The sequence below is a fragment of the Tribolium castaneum genome, chromosome 7 (assembly GCF_031307605.1).
Source record: "Tribolium castaneum strain GA2 chromosome 7, icTriCast1.1, whole genome shotgun sequence".
In the NCBI taxonomy this organism is placed as follows: domain Eukaryota; kingdom Metazoa; phylum Arthropoda; class Insecta; order Coleoptera; family Tenebrionidae; genus Tribolium; species Tribolium castaneum.
This window is the reverse complement of record NC_087400.1, coordinates 18,173,921-18,196,214: the sequence shown is the minus strand read 5'-3', so window position 1 is coordinate 18,196,214 and position 22,294 is coordinate 18,173,921. Positions and strand designations below refer to the sequence as shown.

At 35.4% G+C, this 22,294-nt stretch overlaps 1 protein-coding gene and 1 long non-coding RNA gene across 3 annotated transcripts in view; one reads left to right on the top strand and one right to left on the bottom strand.

Annotated features, from left to right (window-relative positions):
• LOC107398920 (uncharacterized) overlaps positions 1-22,294 on the bottom strand; it is a 302,351-nt gene that overhangs the window by 18,925 nt on the left and 261,132 nt on the right. The gene's annotated exons all lie outside the window — the stretch shown is intronic.
• LOC135266685 (uncharacterized) lies at positions 5,142-7,744 on the top strand. Its single transcript, XR_010334826.1, has 3 exons — positions 5,142-5,952; positions 6,701-7,194; positions 7,249-7,744. It is a non-coding gene; the product is annotated as an uncharacterized LOC135266685 (long non-coding RNA).

Here is a 22,294-nt window from a genome sequence, read left to right as displayed (position 1 = left end):
TGCCGTTTTTAAATTGCAATTCACGTGTAATAACAACGTAGGCATTGTACTTGTTAGGTTGGCAACTCTCACGTGGGCGACACGGGAGTTGGAGGGGGGTTTTTTGGCAGAGTGAGTTAGTTAGGTTATGTCGCAAAAGGGGCCTGGACGCACCCTCAATGCTCCGGGATATTAGTCAATAAACAGTTATAAGGTTGAATGGTCTAATTACAACTAACCTAACATGGTGTCAGTGTTTTAAAATCCGAATCCCGCTCGTGTTACAAATTGTGAGTGTAAAAAACCACCACAACTATCACGATGGATGCACTTCAGGCACAAGTGGCCGAGTTGGAGCAAAAATATGCGGATCTCGTGGCACAAGCACAGGCCCGGGCTCAGGCGAGTGACACACCGTCAAAGCAGGCTCCAACGAGTAGCATCGTCTTCAGCAACTCCATTCCGATTCCGGAGAAATTTTCATTCGAAAAAGAAGATTGGCAAGTGTGGATTACACATTATGAACGTTTTAGAACAGCAACAAAACTAGACAAAAGCACACAAGCAGAGCAAATTAATAGTTTATTGTTGCATATGGGGGCGAAAGTTACAAAGTTTATGGAGGCTAAGCAGAAACAGGAAACCGATTTTCCTAGTTACAAAGCGCTGAAAGAATTCTTTGATAACGAGTTCAAAGACACTCCTAATACAATCTACGCACGAGCTAAGTTTAACAGACGTGACCAAAGGGAAGGTGAGGACGCCCAAACGTACATCGCTGACGTCATAAGCTTGGCCAAAACATGCAATTACAGAGATTTGGAGGAGGAACTCATAAGAGATCGATTAGTTGTTGGAATTCGTGATGAAAAATTGTCGGAAAATCTACAAATGAATGACAAATTGACACTTAAAACAGCAATTGACAAAATAACTCAAGTGGAGAGGATTAGAACCGAAAACAGAGAACTAAGAGTGAGAGAGGAAACGGTAAACAGAGTAGCTAGAGACAAAGCCAAGAAATTTAACCATAAATCCGTGAAATATGAAGGAAAACAGCGCAGGAGCAAAGATGGAAAGCAACAAAGTGAACATAAATTTAAAGGTTGTATAAGGTGTGGAAATTCGAACACACACAACAGGATGGAATGCCCAGCCAATGGACAAACGTGCTATAAATGTAACTTTAAAGGCCATTTTGCATCCAGATGTAAAACAAAGAACGTAAACGCAGTGGAATCTGAAACCTCAATATCAGATGATACTGATGATAGCTATGATTCGAGCTATGATTGTAGGGAGATTATCAATATTAATCGAGTAAAGTTGGACAAACCTTGGGAAGCGGTAGCGGAAATTTTTAATACAAACATTGTATTCAAAATAGATACCGGAGCCGATGAAACCATAATATCTAGCAAAGAATTCAAAGATAAACTTCAGGGGAAAGTAAAGTTACAAAGAACAAAAACAACACTGTTGGGACCCGGAAAAGGAAACCAGAGAAAATTGGAAATAAAGGGAGAGATAGTAGTTCCTCTTAAATGGGAAAATAAAATAGAAAATGTTAGATGTTTCGTCGTTGATACACCAGATAACTTACTGGGAAGACCAGCCTTACAAAAACTAGACATGATCAAATGGACTGGCAAAGAACTCGTTGCGAGTGACAGTGTTATTAGACATGTAACTAGCAGAAAAGCTGATGAAAAATTCCAACATAAAATGATGGTGAAATATCCAGAGGTGTTCAAAGGCTTGGGAACTCTTAAGAATTTTGAGTACACAATTGAAGTAAAATCAGACGCACAACCTTGGACCTTAAACACGCCTAGAAGAATTCCACTCCCCATGATGGATGTAGTAAAAAAGGAGCTGGACAAGATGATTCGCGAAGACGTTATAGAAGCCATTAATGAACCTACTGAGTGGTGTGCACCTATGGTTATTGCAGCGAAAAAGAACGGAAAAATTCGCGTGTGTTCAGACTACACCGAGCTAAACAAGTGCGTTAATCGCGAACTGTACCAATTACCGTCGGTCGATGAGACAATTTCGAAACTGAAAGACGCGAAGTGGTTTACCAAGTTAGACTTTTCCAATGGCTTTTGGCAGCTTAAACTTTCACCGCAATCGCGCAAATATACCTGTTTTCTCACACCATTTGGCAGGTATGTCTACAAACGCATTCCATTTGGGATCACCTCAGCACCAGAAGTTTTCCAAAAAACCATCAGCGGCGTAATCGGCAAATTAAAAATGGAACACGTCCATGTTCATGCTGATGACATCCTCATCACAGGCCGCAACGAAGCTGAACATGACACAAACGTGAACAAAGTGTTAACACTCTTATCGGATCACGGCTTGACTTTAAACAAATCCAAATGTGAATTTAAAACGAACAAGACCTTATATTTAGGATACTTAATATCCGAAAATGGTGTTCAAGCCGATCCCAAAAGCGTTGAAGCCATTAATAATTATCCCGCGCCATCGTCGGTAACCGAAGTTAGAACTTTCCTCGGCATGGTTAACTATGTCTCAAAATTTATCGTTAATACTTCGGAAAAAACCCAATCATTACGTGAACTACTGCACAAGGATAAACAGTTTGTATGGACAGATAAACATCAAGCGGATTTTGAAAAACTTAAAAGTGAAATCGCATCATCGCGCGTGTTAGCCAAGTTTAGCACGGACAAAAAATCGCGAGTGTCGGCAGACGCATCGTCTTTTGGTTTAGGTGCCGTTTTAGAACAGTTACAAAGTGACGGAAATTGGAAACCTACTTATTTTTGTTCGCGTACCCTCGAACCATGCGAGCAAGCCTATGCTCAAATTGAAAAGGAAGCTCTCGCCATTACATGGGCGTGTGAAAGACTCGAAAATTTCTTACTGGGCGCTCATTTTGAAATTCATACCGACCATAAACCGTTAACAGTAATTTTGGCCACCAAAGAGCTCAACAAACTATCCAACAGGCTACAAAGATTTCGCATGCGGTTATTGAAATTTAACTATACTATAGAATACGTTCCAGGTAAAACGTTTTTCGTTCCCGATGCATTATCCAGAGCACCAATCCAAGGCAGAATTCGACACCAAGACCCACTTCTAGAAGACGTTCAAAATCTCTACATCAATTTCGTGATGCGTGAGGTCGTTACAGAAATTTGTTCAACGGAAGAAATCAAGTCTTACCAAAACAAGGACCCAACGTACAGCAAACTCAAAGAATACGTCAAAAATGGTTGGCCACAGAAACACAAAAGCGACCCGTTAGTCAGTAAATTCTTCTCTCATCAACAAGACTTAAGCATCGCTCATGACATTGTTTGCTACAAAGACCGAGTCGTCATTCCTGGTCCTCTTCAGAAGAAGTGCCTCTATGTGCTCCATGACGGACACTTCGGTATTAATAAATGTTTGGACCGGGCCAAAGCTACCGTGTGGTGGCCAGGTATCACAAGAGAGCTTAAAGAAGTCGTCGGGAAATGTGAAATTTGCATCAAACTACGCAGACCAACGGTAGATCCCATGTTACCATCCGAAGTTCCATCTAGACCGTGGCAAACAATTGGTGCCGACCTCGCAGAATATCATGAGTCAACTTACTTAGTGGTACAGGACTATTATTCCAAGTATCCTGAAATCAGAAAACTTCGCACCACCAAAGCCAAAGTTGTTATCGAGACCTTCAAAGAAATGTTTGCTAGACATGGTATACCCGAAGTTGTCCGCTCCGACAATGGCAAACAATTTGATTGTCACGAATACAGAACTTTCAGCAGAAAATATGGATTTAAGTTAATTACCAGTAGTCCCCATTACCAACAGCCAAATGGACAAGCCGAAAGTGCTGTGAAGCTGCTCAAAACGATATTGAGGAAAAATGAAGATCCATATCTTGCACTTCTTACCTACCGCAATACACCTACTAAATGTGGATTGTCACCTGCCCAACTGCTCTTTGGCAGAAACCTTCGAGACAGACTGCCAAGGTTACCTTCAGGGTTAAAACCTGCAACTATCGACCATGACACTGTCAGACAAACGTTAATCAACAATCAAGCAGAACAGAAGACCAACTACGACAAACGACACCGAGTAACAAAAGAAGAGAAAAATCTAAAAGAAGGTGATCGCGTATGGATCATAAATATGCAAAAGGAGGGAGAAGTACAACGCAGATGTGAAGAACCAAGGTCATATTTGATCGAGACTGACGGCGGTTGCGTCAGACGAAATCGAAGACATCTTCAGCCCTTACCAGACAGAAATAATGAACCCGAACATGACCCAGAACAACCAGACGAATCAGAGGAACCAAAGAAAAGACCAATCAGAAGACCCAAAAGATACCAAGATTATTATTGTTATTGAAATATGTATATTTTGATACCTCAGGTAGTTAGTTTCATATTTAGCTTAGTTTTGTATTTAAAAGGGGGGATGTTAGGTTGGCAACTCTCACGTGGGCGACACGGGAGTTGGAGGGGGGTTTTTTGGCAGAGTGAGTTAGTTAGGTTATGTCGCAAAAGGGGCCTGGACGCACCCTCAATGCTCCGGGATATTAGTCAATAAACAGTTATAAGGTTGAATGGTCTAATTACAACTAACCTAACAGTACTCACTAAGAAACGTAAATTAGGACTTGTAGAGCTTAAGAATATAGTAAAAACCACGTGAATATCGCGAAACGCACCAAACAAGTTTGTTGTGTGCGCTTTGTTCATGCTTTGTTTACTTACCACATGACGTAAGCAATATGGCGTCATATGCGCAATATCATATCTCCTCTACTTATTGTGTCATAGTGCACATTGTGCACTAGTCTTTCAGAACGTAATAGATCCCCAAGTAAACCGCACTCTTGCATCCGCGAAATCAAGTTTTCTTCGTTTGGTTTTGGTTCAATGCAAAAATAATTTTCACAATATTAGTGTTTGCCAAATAGATGTTAAGGACAATTGTCGATGTGTCTAGACAATCCTGCCAATTGTTTGTTTTTTGATACCTTATCTCAATCGCTCTACGTTGTATTTTTAACAGTTTCACAACTTCACTGGATCAACCTTATTTTTTGATCTACTCAAACGGGTTTTCGTCAACAAATGTAATTCTTTGCAGATGGTTAGTGTATTTCATTTTGTGAACTAGTTGTGGTCCGTAAGGTTTCACTATCAAGAGTTATTTTAAAATGCTGCTGTCACCGTCTCCGACCAACATTACATATTTGAATTTATGCATTTCAACATAGTGTTTAAATCCTTCAACCATGGGCTCGTCCCGCAAATCGTAGATTTTGTTAATTTTATACCTAATGAAAAACAACATAATTTCTACGAGATCCATGCCCAAAAATTTGCAAGAATGCCTAAGAAATGAATTTTAAGTCATCATGACGTCACAGACCGAATACCGCTCACTAGCGTTTTGATGGTTCACTCATGATTAGTAGAGACATGGTTGCGCTGTAACTCTGTGGAGGTGTGGGGAGTATGCCATGCACCGTCTTATCGGACTCGTCAATATATGAAATTCTACAAATTTGTAGAGAATTTGGAATAATTGAGGTATTCCTCAATACTGTAAAAAGCTTTGTCTTGTAGGAAGAATGACAGGCGACTGCGAAATATATTAAAAGACTTAGATTCCTTAATTTTTTGTTCCAAGTTGTTGTACAATTTGATTCCCGCATATGTAGGATCATATTGACCAATAGCCAACCTAGTAACCTAGAATGTGGCAGCTCAATGTGGTTTCTTGTCCTTGTATTGTATGCGTGAATATTGCTTCGTTTATTAAGAGTGCTTACATGTTGTCGAATAAACAAAAGTAAGTGAAATATATATAAAGATGGGAGGGTCATAATACCAAATTTACGAAAGATAGGACGACAGAATACGTTTTTGTACTACAAATAGATTATTCAAAAAGCTGCTGGACCCCCAAAAAGTAATTCCATAAGTAAGTACAGACTGGACAAGCCCAAAATATAACATTTTAGGAGTGTCACCAGACACAGTGCGCTTTAAATTTCTTATTAAAAAACAAATCCCACTTAACTTATTACACAACTTATTTATATGACTTTCCCATGTTAATTTAGAGTCCAACGTTATTCCAAGAAAATTAATTTCATTTAAATTTTTTATTGACATTCCACATAGTTTAATTAGAACACTGTAATCAGGCGTCACATTTTTAGGCAAAAATTTAACCAAATAGGTTTTCTTCAGATTTAGTACCAGCCCATTTTTCAAACACCAGTTATTTATAGTTGTAGACATGTAATTTCCACATTCAACCAAGTCTTTATGATTCTTGTTAGTTAATATTGCATTTGTGTTATCTGCATAAATAATTAATTTACTAGATCTTGGATTTGTAACTAACAAAGGTGGTAAATCATTAATACAAATTAAAAAAAGAATGGGACTCAAAACCGATCCCTGCGGCACACCCAATTCAACAAACGCTGGTTCGGACATATGATCATTCAGAGCAACAACTTGTCTTCTTTTATGTAAATAAGTTTTAATCCAATTATTTGAAATTCCACGAATACCACAATGGTGCAGCTTTTCTAACAAAATACCGTGATTCACAGAGTCAAAAGCTTTCGTCAAATTATAAAAAAGCCCAACTGTTTGTTACTTATTATTTAATGAATCATATAACGCAGAAACTGTTTCATTTATAGGAGTTATTGTAGATTTACCTTTTCTAAAACCATGCTGACTAGAAGAGATCAAATTTGTATATTCCAAAAACCTTACCAAGCGATGAGAGAATATTCTCTCAAAGATTTTATGAAATTGATTTTGGACTGCAATTGGTCTATAGCATGAGACTTCACTTTTGGAACCTTTATTTTTATATATTGGGACAACTTTTGAAGTTTTTAAAGCTTCAGGAAAAACACCTTTTGAAAAGGACTCATTGATTAAATGGGATAATGGGGAAGATATTAGATCTCTGACAGGAATTAGTAAGTTCCAGGTATTTCATCAATGCCAGGTGTTTTTTTGTTACATGTTTTATTTATGACTGAAATCACCTCCTCCGGTGATGAAGGTGCCAAACAGAAACTTTTTACAACAGTTGAAGTAGATTTGGAGTAATTTTGTGATAAAACTGACTCACTTCTTTGGGTAAATTGGACACCATCAGCAAAATAATCTTTAAAGAAGTTACAAACATCCAACGGTGCACTGATCACTTTATTGTTTTTATCGACTAATTCAATGTTGTTGGTTTTAGAATTTTTTCGATGGCTGTTAATTATATTCCAGCTTTCACGCACAAGGTTATCTGAATTAGCCAATCGGTTGCCATTATATGTGTACTTTCTACACTTTAAAGACTTAAAATAAATTTGCCTAAGTTCTAAAATTTTTTTATGGTACGCCGGATTGTTAATACTTTTACTTAATTTTGACATGTCATGTAATGTTTTCAGAGAATGGGTATACCATGTTGGTTTGCCTTTTATTTTGCTTTTAATCTTTATCGACTTAATTGGGTAACATTTATCAAAATAACGCAAAAATGTATTGTAAAAGATATTAAACCCTAAGTTAAAATCTGAAGCAGCAAATGTATCCTGCCAATCTTCGGTCTGAAGACATTCTTTAAAGTGAGAAATATTTACATCGCTAAAAACACGTTTCTTAATCATATATGAACAATTGTTATCACAATTGCCTAAGCCTAGTTTATTACTATCAAAAACAACTAATTGATATGTATGATCTGAATAAAAAATGTCTCCCACATAAGAAGTTATTGCTGAAAGATTTGAAATTATATTGTCAATACAAGTTGCACAAGTATTTGTAGTTCGCGTGTTTTGCCAAATATGAATTTTTAAACCAAATTCATGGAACAAATTATTCAAGAGTTGCTGTTCTGTAGACGAATCAAAGAAATTTACATTAAAGTCACCACATAAAATGTATATACGTATATATACGAGTTAAAAGATTGTATTATAAATTCAGAAAATTTTGAAACGATGAAATATTATTACACGGACTTCCATATTCCAATAATATAAAGTTTTTCCTTTGTAGTCATATGAATGACACCCAAAGATACCTCAAAAGTTTTTTCAATATTGTCTTTCCATAACAGTGGTTTTACATTAAGTGATTTTTTTTGCAAACATACATACTCCACCACGTTGGTATGATATGAGGCAGAAACTATTTACTAATTCAAAACCATGGAGCTGGACTAAATTAATTTCATCTTCTCTAAGCCAATGCTCAAAGTATGTCCACATTTTTTGATTTAAGTAACAATTCCAAATGGTCACTCTTATCTTTTAAACCTTGTATATTTAAATGAGCAATGGTCACATTTAGTCTGTTTCTACTATTTTTACTAGATTTTAGTTGATCAATATAATTTTTATTTGGCGTTACATTTGTGTGCCAAAACACTGCTTATGTCGTTATGTCTAAAAAATGATTGTTATGAGATGTATTTACAGTTTTGTTTATAATATCTAAGATTGCTTTAAGTGTGTCTAATTTTTTAATTTTATTTAATTTATTGAGCACAATATCAATATAAAAAACATCAGATTCATGAATTTTTTGTCTTATTTTTTCTGTAAAATCTTTTAGCTTGTTATTAATTTTTTTTATCCTTGAATCAAGATTGGGAGTGTTACATGTATTCACTGAAGTAATAATAATGTTAGTGTGGACACACAGTTTGATTTTCTTCAATAAATTACGAAAATGTGGATAATTTTTGTTTTTGAAGTTATTTCCTCCTGCCATTATAATTACGTAGTCCTGTTTAGTGAAATCTTTAGTTAAAGATACAATTTCTTCAACCACACCTTCAAAGGTTGCTCCAAGCTTTACAATGGAGAGTATTTGATATTGGACACCACAAATTTTATTTAATAGCTTATTACAGGTTTTTCCTGTCTCATCTGATAAAAAAAGAATTTTATTTTTACTGTAATTCTGTAACGCCTTGCCATTAATAAAAGTGTGATTGTTTGAAACTGCACTAAGTCCAAGTTCCTCTAAAAGAGATATGAAGTTACGCTCCTCACACGCGGATTTGTTATTTAAATCGTTGGAAAATGACATATCGAAATCATGATGTGTTGTAGATTTTAATTCTTTCGCTTTATCACCAGTTTCCGCCTTATCAGAACTAACATCTATTGATGTTTCGTCAGCTTTTTTTAATTCATCAATTAAATTATTAAGATCAACAATTTCTTTATTTTGCTTTGTAATAACAGTCAATTCATTTAACTTATTTTCATTTATTATTAGGTCAAGTTCAGCAGTTCATTTGTTAATTTATTTAATTTAGAATTTTTTTTATTTTGGTTAGTAATATGATCATTTAAATCTTCTTCTATTTTTAAAGCTTCTTCACGAAATGCATCGAAATCATCATTTCACTTTCGTAACTGAATATTTCTAAGATCAATATCTTTAATTAAGTCATTAATTTGATCCTTAAATAACTGTTGCGTCTCGTTATTTATCTCTTGTGAGAGTTTGTCAATTTTGCAGCATTTAATTTTATTACCCTCTACAAATATTTTAGTTTTCATGCGAGTTAAGCAACTTTTATGAAAAATTCCACCACAATTAATGCATACATAATAAGGAACCGACTTACTACAACACTTTTATATATATATATATATATATATCGGGTGATTCAAAAATATGTGGCATAATTTTAACCACGAATACCCCTCTAAAAATGAAAATAGATAGGATAGTATTTACTGACCCACCTCAAAAAATTGGAAAATTACAATTTTTCAGAAATTAATATGGAAAAATGGTTTTTTGAAAATATTTTTGTTACAGTTCATGCGATTATTATGAAATTTTGCATGCCAATAGACACAAAGACGCTCTTTGATATGGTGTAAATAGAAATCTTGTAAAAGCTATACATTTCCGGTGACAAGGGGGCCCTCCAGTTTTTAGGTGATAACTCAATTTTTCGGCCTATAAACACGTATTTTTGATGTCAAAAATCAAAAGCCCAATTATTTTTTAATAAAAAAAGTACTCTTGCTTCATGTCGTCAAACTGTACCGTTCTCTAGTTATTTGGGATTAAACTAAACTCTACACTGCACTGCAGAATAGAAAAGTATAAATTTTGAGCGAACCATTACCTTGGAAACAGTTCACTACGAATGACACAGCTGTCATTGCTGTCACATTTGATGTCAATTTCATTTAATCCAAAGTAAATTTTAATTATTTCTTGATGATAATAGTAAAAGACATGATTATGTGTTGGAAGAAATAAAGCATGAGCTAGCGATAGCCATCCCGGCATCACAATTTGATCTGAGACTACACCACAAGGTTTTCACACCGTAAAACGATTTGCCCTCCAAATTGCTGGTTTTATCAATACTTCACTACTTGCATTATAAAACTATAATCCAAATGAAGAATTAAAACGATCAGAGACCAAGAACACAACATCAACTGTAACAAATCACAAAATAAAATCTTATCAACTATTTGTAACGCCATTGTTGCAATTTTTCTTTAATAGGAAGTTAATTTGATCCACAAAGGAATAACGCACGGCTTAGTATTTATTTACATTTTTGAAAATTACAAGAGCTTCGACAACAATGAGCACAAAAGCATCAAATGCCGCCAGCGTGCTAATTGGCGCCAGTGCTATTTTTCATAAGCGCGAATATCAAAGAAAATATGAATGATGAAGTCAATATTTTTTTATTAAACAACAATAATAACCGGGATCATTTTTTTTAACTAGACTTACCAGTATGGGGTGATAAGGGCATCATTTCCAAATACTAAATGAATTTTTTTATCGTTATGACTTTATGATTTTTTTTTTCGCGCTTACGAAAAATAGCACAGGCGCCAGCTAGCGCGCTAGCGGCATTTGTTGCTTTCATGCTTATTATTGTCGAAGTTCTTGTAATTTTTAAAAATGTAAATAAACATTAAACCGTGCGTTATTCTTAGCAGGTTTCAACAACCTGTGGATTAAATTAACTTCCTATTAAAGAAAAATTGCAATAGTGGTACTATAAATGGTTGATAAGATTTTGTTTTGTGATTTGTTACAGTTGAGGTTATGTTCTTGGTCTCTGATCGTTTTAATTCTTCATTTGGGTTATAGATAGTTTTATAATGCAAGTATTGAAATATCGATAAAAACAGCGAATTGGAGGGAAAATCGTTTTCTGGTGGTGTGGCATCAGATCAAGTTGTGATGCCGGGACGGCTACCGCTAGCTCATGCATTATTTCTTCCAACATATAATCGTGTCTTTAACTATTATCATCAAGAAATAATCAAATTTTACTTAAGATTAAATGAAATTGACATCAAATGTGACAGCAATGACAGCTGTGTCATTCACAACGAGAAAATTATTAAAATATTAAAATATTTTTAATATGAGTTTCCGAACATAGAAATGTAACCGCCACATGAAATAATAAAAAGTGCTCATATTGTATACAGCTGTATCTACATTTTTGACAAGAACTGTTGGGCCTAAATACAAAAGGAAAGTTCAAAATTCAGTTCCTTTGAATCTAGCTAGTACATTTAATGGCCTGGGCTTTCTATTTATTTCGCGCTGTACACAAGATTTAACCGCACTTATTTTGCCTGACAAAGTTTTTACTTTACTTCCAGATAGCCTAACTTTAAAATTTCCACTTATCCAACAATGCAAAAGTTTTCTAGTTACACCTAAGTAGACGTTGTGCATGTAGTCGATGAGAAAAGACAAGACAAGTCCAATATTTAATTTTAACAGGGGCAAGTCCCCTATATGATGATCTTCATCTAATATCTATTAATCGAAATGTCTCGTCTGTTCTTAAGCTAGCATTTGTATTTTTAAGTATAACTCGGTCTTGTATATACTCGCCTGAAACTACACATTTCTCACAGCTCGATTAGCCACCGTGAGATTTAACACACTTCAAGAAAGAACGTGCAGGGGCGTCACAAACAAAACAATGAACGCGAATTTAGTACTGCTTGTTACGGTATCTAAACCCATGTTCCATTAAAACTGAATTTTTTCGACAAGTTCTTCTAAATAATTATTTAAGAGCTGAGGCTTTGATGTGCCCCAAAATGCTCCTACTACAAATGGAATTTTTTTGGGGAAATTATTTATCAAACAAAATTGGCCACAATTGTATATTTGTACTTTTCCACAAAGATAATCCATTTACATTAAAAACTAGACTTAATACATCTTCTTGCAAATCATATTTTGATAAATAATTTTGAATTGTCTGTTGAAGTCCAAAATACATAAATTGACCAGTTTGTAAATCTTTGATGACATTTTTTTTTGTTACATGTTAACAATGTTTAAAGTCAAATCTGGATGAAACGGAGCCAGTGTGGTAATAGAGATGTTACAGAAGAATGGGGGACATTTGGATTTGATACAACCCACTATTAAAGTGTTTCCGTTACGGAAGTGTTATCCGTAACTGTATTTTTAAATGAATGGTTAAAATGGGAGCTACCTGCTTCGTCGTTATTTGGGTCATCATAAAAATCAGAATTTATATTTGATGCATTTAATAAAATGGATGAAGTTGAACTATATGAAGTTGGACTGTTTAAATTATTTAAATTACTATGAGAATTCGAAATTTGTAAAGTTGAAGTTAGTTCGTTATCATTGTCAGTTTCTTCAACATTTTCAGTTTCCCTAACATTTTCAGCAATTCTCCGATAAATTTGTCTTTTACTGGCAAAGAGTCTAGTTTTACGTTTAATTTTAATAGGAGCCATACTTATAAAAAAATTGCAAAATTATAGAATCAAAACAAAAAACCTTTTGTTCGCTACGAGAGTGCTTCAGTAGCTTTCTTTCTGTCCAAAGCAAGTCTTTGCGGAGAGTGTTTTAGCCACACCTTTCTTGCGGCAACTATATCGTCCATTTGTGGGTTGGGTGTAGAACTTTGGACTGAAGCTAAAACGATAATTAGGTATTAATAAATTGGTATTATGTAATAGAAAAAAATAGCGAGATTCTTTATAAGTACAATTTTTGGTAACTTGAAGATGGACATTTAATTACTGGCCGAAACTTGTAACTTGTGAATAGAATTTGAGAGAAAAGTCTTCGCTAGTTTTTTAATACTATTTTCAATTACCTATCACAACTTTGCATAGTTTAAGTTGAGAGAAAGAATGTTTCTGGTTTCTTGTCCCCAAAAAATTATATGTTGCAGCAATTTCATTGGATAATAGCTCCCTCAAAATATTGTTCGTTTTACTGGTGACGTCTTTCCGTCCTTATAATTATTAAGTGTGGTAGTTTATGTATCCTAGAAAACAAATAATAATCCTGGAAAACAAATTGTAGTCTCAATGATCCCGAGTTTTCGCTAGGAACGGGCGTTGTGATGTGCCTAGTTAATTAATTAGGGGGTCATTCACAAAACTTATCTGCAAATCGTTACTATAACTGCAACTTGCAATTCAGTTACCGAGACTTATCGATTTATTTGCAACCTAATTCACAAAAAAATTGCAAGCTATCGGTAGCTTACTGAATAGTTAACGAGTTGTTTATAGCAACGCAAGCTGAATTGCAAATCTAAATGTCACTTATCAAATTGTCAAAACGAAAATTACATTTATTATCAAAATATGTTAAAAGTAATAGTGAAAACCTCAAAAGGTCAAAGAGAATCTAATTATTTCAGCCATTGGGACCGAGGTATTGACTAGAAAAATAGAAAGAAGCTGTTTGTAACTTTTTTTTTATTTAGTTTAAGTAACGGAACGTATATAGGTCATGAAAGGGCTTTCGAATTTCACAAGTCTTGAAACGTATAATGTATGATCTGTGGTGTCTCCTTTTGGAAGTTTCATAAAAGGGTTACATCGAAAGAAAAAAATTATAATATTATATTGGTGGTTGTGACTGTGATGAAAATAAAATGAACGAGACAGTTACTTTTTTTAGAAATAATCTAAACTACCACCGTATACAGTGTATTTAAATTTTGAATAAAATATGTATACTCGTAACAAAATTTTGATTTTACGTTATTCTTCAGTTAATTAAAGAAAGTAATAGAGCAAAAAGCATTAACGATTTTTTGTAACTACTGACCGAGCCCATAAAACACTTGTAGCATTTTTCATCAAACATTGAGGAAACCACCCATCTACCCGAATATTTCAGCTAGAAATTTAGCTAAAACCAATATTTCACTAAAAATTAAAGTAGTAGATTTATTTAAAATCAAGTAAAAAGTTGATAAGAAATTCAACTTGCAATTACTTTCCGACAGGGAACAAGGTACCGCAAAATACAAATACTTATTTGACATTTGCAAGTGTTTGCAAGTTTTGATGAATTACTTTAACGAGTGCTAACGGTTGTTGCAGATAGTAATTTGCAACTTTTTCGTGAATTACTTTAACGACGATTGCGTTATCGAGTTTTGTGAATGACCCCCTTAGTTAATAAAAACGCAATTAATCAAAGTGGGAAAGGAAAGGTACAACAAAACAAGACATACAAGGGAGGAAACAAATAATAAATAAAGCGAACAAAAATGTTTTTTTACATACCGGCACTTTTCTGTGATGCACCCGCAATCACTTCGATTGGTGTGACACGGGCTTGACTCAAAGTGTTTTCATAAAGAAAAACTTATAGCTGTTATATTATAAACTTACCTTTGGTTAAGATGGCTTTTATAACGCTATCTGTAACAAGAAATTAAAAATTACAGTGTTCAAAACATTTACAAACTCATAATCAACTCAAAGTCTGTCCCTCTGTTTCGCTCCCTTCATCAGACGACGAAATGTATTTTTTATTTATTTTTACGCGTCTTTTGCATCCAACTTTTTTCCTCAGGCCCCTCAGGAAGTGTTAAGGCTATTTTAAATTGAGCCCCAGATTTATATGGTGGCTAATAAGCCCCTTTTTTCGGGGTGTAAGCCATGTGTTATGGACAAGACCAATAAATGCATCGTGAAATTCGACGGCAACGTAAGTCATTTTTATAAGAATACCTAAAACTTAATTATTGTTATTAAGTAACTCCCACCACAGATTTAGTATCCATTTATGGGACAGACGGATTTCAGTAAATTTTTCGGTATTATGTGCAGGTAGCTTTTATATTGAATTCGTTGCAGTTAAATTTATCAATTAAATATTCGACACTGTGATAGTTTCGACACAAGCTTTGTATAGGGGCAAAGTGTAGAGTATTAGTTTTTGAACAGGGTAAATAAAAAAGATTATTAGTTCTGGAAGCTAACCTGGGGACATGCAGATAAAGTTTATTTAACAAATCAGGACATTCAACACTACTTCAACGATTTTATGCAAAAAGAATATAGACAGACAACTTCTTCTTCGTTCTAAGCTGACAAATGAAAATCTCTCTAGGAGGTCAGAGTGAGAGATACTCCTAGCTGGATATATACCATCCATTCTATACGTTAAGTATTTTAGGAAGCGTCTTTGGATTTTTTCAAGTTCCATTTTGTTCCATACTCAGGTGACCAAACAACACACGCAAATTCTAATTTGGAACGGACAAAGGGGAAAGTACAAAGTTTTTAAAATACTTATATCCAAATTATTGCCGTTTCTTATAATAAATCCTAAAAATTTTAGTGACGCGGACGTAACGGAGTAAATATGGAATCTAAATGTTGGGTTGCTGTCGAATACGACACCCAAGTCCTTTACCTCTTGTAATCTCTGTATGGAAGCTCCGTTAGTAGTGTAATCATAGAGAAATACTTGCGATTTAGAACAGTAAGATACAGTTGAACATTTACTAATATTAATATAAACTTTAAAACTTTAAATAAAAACTCAAATAATTTAAGATTGTGACACTATTGTAGTATCTGTGACTTAATCCTTTCTATCTACCTGCTCATGCGGGAGCCAATTCGACCCCCACCCTAGAACAAATTCGACCATCACCTTTTACAGAGTTTTACTTACAAAGATTAGTTCCCATTAACCAATTCTACCACGACCGTTCACTATGCCTAAAATCTATTATAACGAAAGTGGAAGCTTAATAAATTTTAAATTTTACCTTCACTATGCAATTTTGCTTTGTTCTCCAGCGACAAACGTCATTGTTTTCTGCTTTCACAGTGAACTTAAAAAAATTATTAACAAACAGCACTTTTCCGCCACAAGAACTTTTTGAAACTACTTTTGAAACTAACTAGTAAGACATCCATTTCATTCAACTCTCAAGGCGGTGATAAGTTCATTATCAATATTATCAACCAAAAGTAAACAAACCTCCCCTCCTCAACCCTACTGTAAGGGATGGTCGACTTTCCAAAATTATTTAGAAAAGTATGACAGGTTTTGCACAAGTAAAGGATTTAGTCGACAGACATCCCCCAGTGGGTTGTCTCTATCTGTACTCGTTTTCAAAATGAAAGACATAGCGGTAGGCCATGACTGTGTAAAACGCCCTTTACGTTTTGTAACTATTGTCTGTTTCAAAACTATAAAAGCGCCAACGTCGCATTTTCTTTCAATAACTGATATAAATTATTCATGCACTTCAAAATAATAATAGCAAATGTAATTTGTACTTTTAGTAGGAGCTCCAATTATTGAGTATTTTAAAATTTTATCAATTATAATACACGGTGTTAAAGATGCGCTTGGTTCGATTAACGACTAACTGTTCGGAAAATATTGTCAAAAATTTAGTTTCGTCACAATTTGTCTAAACCAAACTTTCTTCATTATTTTTTAACTTTTCGGTGTTATTTTCTTAGGATTGAGTGTTTCTAACGTAAAATGACCAGCGGAATGTAAATTTGCAAGAATAAGATCGCTACGACTAACCATTCGGAAAATATCGTCAAAAATTTTGTCTTCTCACAATTTGTCGAAGCCAAACATTCTTCATTATTTTTCAAATTTTCAAAGTTATTACCTTAGGACTGAGTGTTTTTGACGTAAAATAAACAGCGAAATCGAAATTTGCAAGAGACAAATCGCTACGACTAACCGTTCCGAGAATATCGTAAAAAATTTAGTCACGGCACAAATGTCTAAACCAAACTTTCTTCACTAGTTGTCAGTGTTTCTAACATAAAATGAGCGGCATTTCCTCATGATTAGTATGCCTCTTCTGTGAAAACACGATTTGTCGGTAAATAAAATGCAGGAGGAAAAAAATCGGCAAAAAATTCTTCTTTTTTCCAAATCTTTAGGAAAAAGTTCTTGCACTTTAACACGATGAAAGGGATGCAAATTTTATTCACGAAGAATTTTCCAAACAGTAGCCTAAGAAACATTTTTTGTCCGGCTCATTTCACGTGTACTAAGTGTTGGTCCTTCTCTGGGCCTTCCATCATGTCTATTTCTTAGACGAAATGACCCCATTTCACGCGGTCTTTGATCTTTGCTAAGAATAAATTTTCTAGAAGGTGCCCTTCTATTAGGATAAAGTTCAATGCAATGTCTTTTGGTGACAGCCGTATTGCCGTTACAGCTTCCAAAAACCAAATGGATTTCGGCCTTTTGTAACTAGAAATGATGAAGTTACGTTTACGTTTGATTGTCAAAACTTAAAACTTAAACAAAACTTTAAACTTTAAACAAAATTTGAGGTTACTCTAGAAAACGCAATGTCACAATGCTTATAAAACGCTTTGATTTTGAAATTGTATTCGGAAATAAAATTACCGTTGGGGGCGCCACTGAGCTAGGTCGAAAACAGTAACCATAAATGGCGGGAAAACGTTTATTCGGATATTTTGAGCGTTGTACGAATTTTGAGGCTTCACAATTATTGCATTACCTATGCGGAATAATTATTGTATATTTGATGCAAGAAACTTATGTTGACAAATAAGAGATGACGAGGAGGAACACACGGATAACGAATGACTTTTTGGTTCACTTTCTTTACAAAGACATTGAAAAGGCTACCTTTTGGCATAATTTACGTTTAAATGTATCAGCAGTTGTTAATCTTTATTGTAGTTTTGTAGATTTACCGCAGCATTTCATGATTTTTTCAGTGGAAAATTCTAACCTAAAATTCACACACTTCACTAATTTATTGGTTTCTTGAGTCAAACTTTGGGTTCGCTGTGATCCATTACTTATAATCTTTAATTAGACTACTGTTTGATAACAATTCGTAATCAAAATTTAAATATTTTTCACTTTTTATCCACTTTCAAGTTCCAACAACAAACACTTTATACCACGAAAAACAACAGAACCAAAGTCAACGCTAGTATTTACCACCACGTACTTTTAAAGTGATTCTTTCTATTGTAAGTAATTAACACTATACACGCAAAATTGTTGAACAATTCATTAAATGTCAGTCAATGTCAGTTACATGTGGAATTACGAAAATTTCTTTAGTGTTTTCGACATAGTTCAAAAGTCATCACCAGAGGGCGTCTAGTTAATTTTATTTCTGAATAATACACTACAATAACACACAACACAAAAGTTACAAATTGTTTGACAGTTTTGACACATCTGGTTGGAAAACAAATACCAATTATTAATTAAATATGACAATATGTGAAGATAGTACAAATAGCAGTATAACCAACTTCAATTCAAATTTTCATAGCCTGATATGAAATGCTTTAATTTGAACAAGAGTATACTTAAGTAATAATCCTGAGTCTAATCCTAAAAGGTTGACCGTCGACAAAATTCCCTATAGGAATTTCGGACATTGTTAATCATGGGACGAAATTACAACTGTCCTCAATCCACAACTGATGTTTAACGGCTTGCCGAAACCTAGAATAAACCCTTGCTCTTTTAATAATCCATTTTCACTCAACGTTGCCTGGAACGTACACTAGTCTGAATCGTCACGCTCGTTATTTTGGTCATGTAGGATTAGGTAGTACTCCCTTTGATTCCTTCGTCATCTTTCTTGTGTTACCTGTTTATTGTGAGTGAATGTCCTTTTGCCACTAGTTTTATTACTGTATGCAAGCTTGCAATGGTCTTATGTATTTGAATCGGGTGGATGCATCGTAGTTAATGATATTAGTAATGGTGGGATTGGTTGCATTTTTAACTCTTGTGAGAAAGTTTCGGTTTAATTTGACTATGTGATCTTGGAGTTTTGGAATTTTGAGATCTTTTTCAATTATTTGAGTTCTAACGAACCATGGGGCGTTTGTGATTTGACGCAGCACTCTGTTTTGAATTGAGATGATGTGGCGGATGTTGGTGGGTGCAGCTGATCCCCAACATGGAGAGGCGTAGGTCATTATTGGGCGGATTGTCATTAGGTAGAGAAGTCTTTTATTAGATAGATTCAGTTGGCTGTTTCGATTTAGTAAGGGGTATAGACTGCTTAGGGCTCTTTTGGTTTTGTTGGCTATATTCTTTAGGTGCGGTTTGTAGGTAAGGCCAGTGTCTAAGGTCAGGCCTAAGATTTAATATGTTTTTCCCATTCGATGACTACATTGTTGATTTTGACATTTTGTTGTGGGGTGGCGTGAAATTTTGAAAAGAGTATTGCTTGCGTTTTGTCGGGGTTTATTTGAATGCCCCATTTGTTGTAGAAATTGATTAGTTGGTCAGTGTGTTCTTGGAGGCGTTTGGTTGCTAGTTTAGGTCACTTGGATGATGTTGTCATTATTGTTATGTCGTCTGCGAATAGGGCTATTTCCGTCTGAGTGTGTTTGGGAATGTCGTGTGTGAAGATGTTAAAGAGGGTGGGTGACAGTATCGCTTCTTGCGGTACCCCCGCCTTGCACTTTTTTGTATTAGAGAGCTGGTTTTGTGATTTAACTTGGAATGTTCTGTTCTTCAGAAAGGACATAATTGGCTCAGTGAGTCTAAAGTTAAGGTTGGCTTTGCAGAGTTTGGCTATGATGCCAGGATGCCATACTTTATCAAACGCTTTCTCTATGTCGAAGCAAATCATTGCGGTTTTATTTTTGTTATTGAAGTTGTTGGTGATTCTCTCGGTTACTCTAAGTAATTGTGGTGTCGTGTCATGGTGGCTTCTGAAACCGAATTGTTCGTTTGGTAGAGTTTGATTGTGATTGAGTTCTTCTGTTAGTCTGTTGAGAATGGTACGTTCTGAAATTTTGCTTACGTTTGATAATAGGTTGATTGGCCTATAGTTTTGTGGAAATGTCGGGTCCTTGCCTGGTTTTGGTATGAGTATGATGTGAGCATGTTTCCAACTTTGTGGCAAGTGTCTTAGACGGAGGATTGCGTTGAGAATATTGGTAAACTTTATAATAGTTTTGTGTGGAAGTAGTTTCAGAGGCTTCTTGGGTATTTTGTCAGGTCCGGGTGATTTTTTGTTGCTGGCTTTGGAAATAATGCTTTTGATTTCTTCAGGTGAGATAGGAGTCAGCGGGGGGTCGGTTTGCGCGAGTGATGGAATGATTTTGGAAATTTTCTTTATGTGTCGGTAGATGTTTTCGTTAATTAGTTGGTAGTTGGGGGAGAACTGTTGGTCTATATAGAGTGTCTGCGAAGGCCTCGTTTTTGTCTTCAGGAGTGTATGTTAGTCCGTTTCTTCCATGTATTGGTGGAATTTGTGTCCGCTTGTTTCGTAAGGCTTTGGTAATGCGCCAAAAGTTACTTTCTTGAGGGTTTAGGTTCTGTAGCGTTTGGTTCCATAAAGAGTTTTTGTGGGTTTGAAGGGCATTCCTGAGTTCCTGTACTTTTCTGTTATATGATGTTTTGTGTTGGTGGAATTGAGTTCGGTGGGCTAGTTTACGGGATTGTTTTTTTTTTTCATATATTAATTGCTTGATGTGACTTGGGAGCGAATTTTGGTGGGTAATTGGTTTGCTAATGGTAATTCCTTCAATAGTTTCTGTTATGTGTGTGAAGTTTGTTACTTCATCTTCAAGTTCTTGTGCTGTATTAATGGTTTTAATTTTTGTTTTGGTTTCGACCCTTTTACTGAATAAGGGCCAAAATGTTATTTTCTTAATTTCCGGAGTTAAACGGCTTGTGGTGTTAAGTTCTATAATGATCGGGTTGTAGTCGGAGCTTAGTTCATTAATTGTGAATATTTCGATAGCAAGGGTGATATCTTTTATTACGGCAATGTCGAGGACGTCAGGAGCGCTGTGGGCTCCGAAGTGAGTAGGTTTCGTGGGGCCCAGAATTAGACAGTTGTTTTGGTATGTGTATTCGAGAAGTGTTTGTTCATTTTGGTTGTTGAGACTGTTCCAGGAACGCTGTTTGCAGTTGAGGTTTCCTGCTATAAGTGTGGGAATTTTAGTTTTGATAAGTTTGTGTAGGTCAGTGCTGATTAGGTCTTTGTGCGGAGGTTTGTATGCAGAGGTAATTTGAAGGGGTCCGTTTTTAGTCTGAAATACGATGGACGTGTTTTCGATATTTTCAGTGGTTATTTGGGACGGTTGATGGTGTTTTAGGTTTTGTTTCAGATATATTGCTGTGCCACATCCTCGGTGAGTTTGTCGATCTGTCCTGTACTGAATGTAGTTTGGAATTTTGAGTGTGTCTGAGGGCTTTGCATGAGTCTCGTTAATTAACATAATGTCGATATTGTTGAGTAATGTAAATTGGTGGAGCTCGTTTAGTTTGTTGTGTAGGCCGTTGGCATTCCACGCTGATATTTTTAGGTCCATTTATGGTAATGATTCAATGAGTCTCAAAATCTTTTGTATTGTGTTAAAAAACTTGTTAGTTGCCTGGGTGTCGGAGCTTTTGGTATTGAATTGTAAGATTAATTCACCTAGCGCTAGGATTACCTCTGATTTGTAGCTTGTGCCCGTCGGTTGTTGAGTTGAGTTCAGTATTGTCGAGGACCTTTTGGTTTCAAAGGGGGGAAGTTTTCTGTATTTAATGCTGACGGAGGGGAACTTTGGTCAACTTGGGTTGTATTTTTTGTCCATGGGTTAGATGTCAGTTTTATAGCTCTCATTTGTTGATTGGGTGGGTATACTGGGCAGCCTCTGTAGCTTGCCGGGTGGGGCCCGTTATAATTGGTGCATTTTGCTGTTGTTGTTTTCGGTTTAGGACACTCTTGTGAGGGGTGGGTTTCAGCGCACTTTAGACATTTTGCGGTAGCATGGCAGTTTCGTTGTGAGTGGCCGTAGCTTTGACAGTTGAAACATTGACCAATTTGGTTTGTTTTTTTTAGGGGTTCAATACGAACGTCTAAGCTGACACATGTAGTGATATTGTATATGTTAGTTTCATGCTTAGGTAGTTCCACAATCACGAGGGGTAATGGGGTTTTGTCCTTTTTGCGCATTCGCGTGGTTTTTATTGGGTTA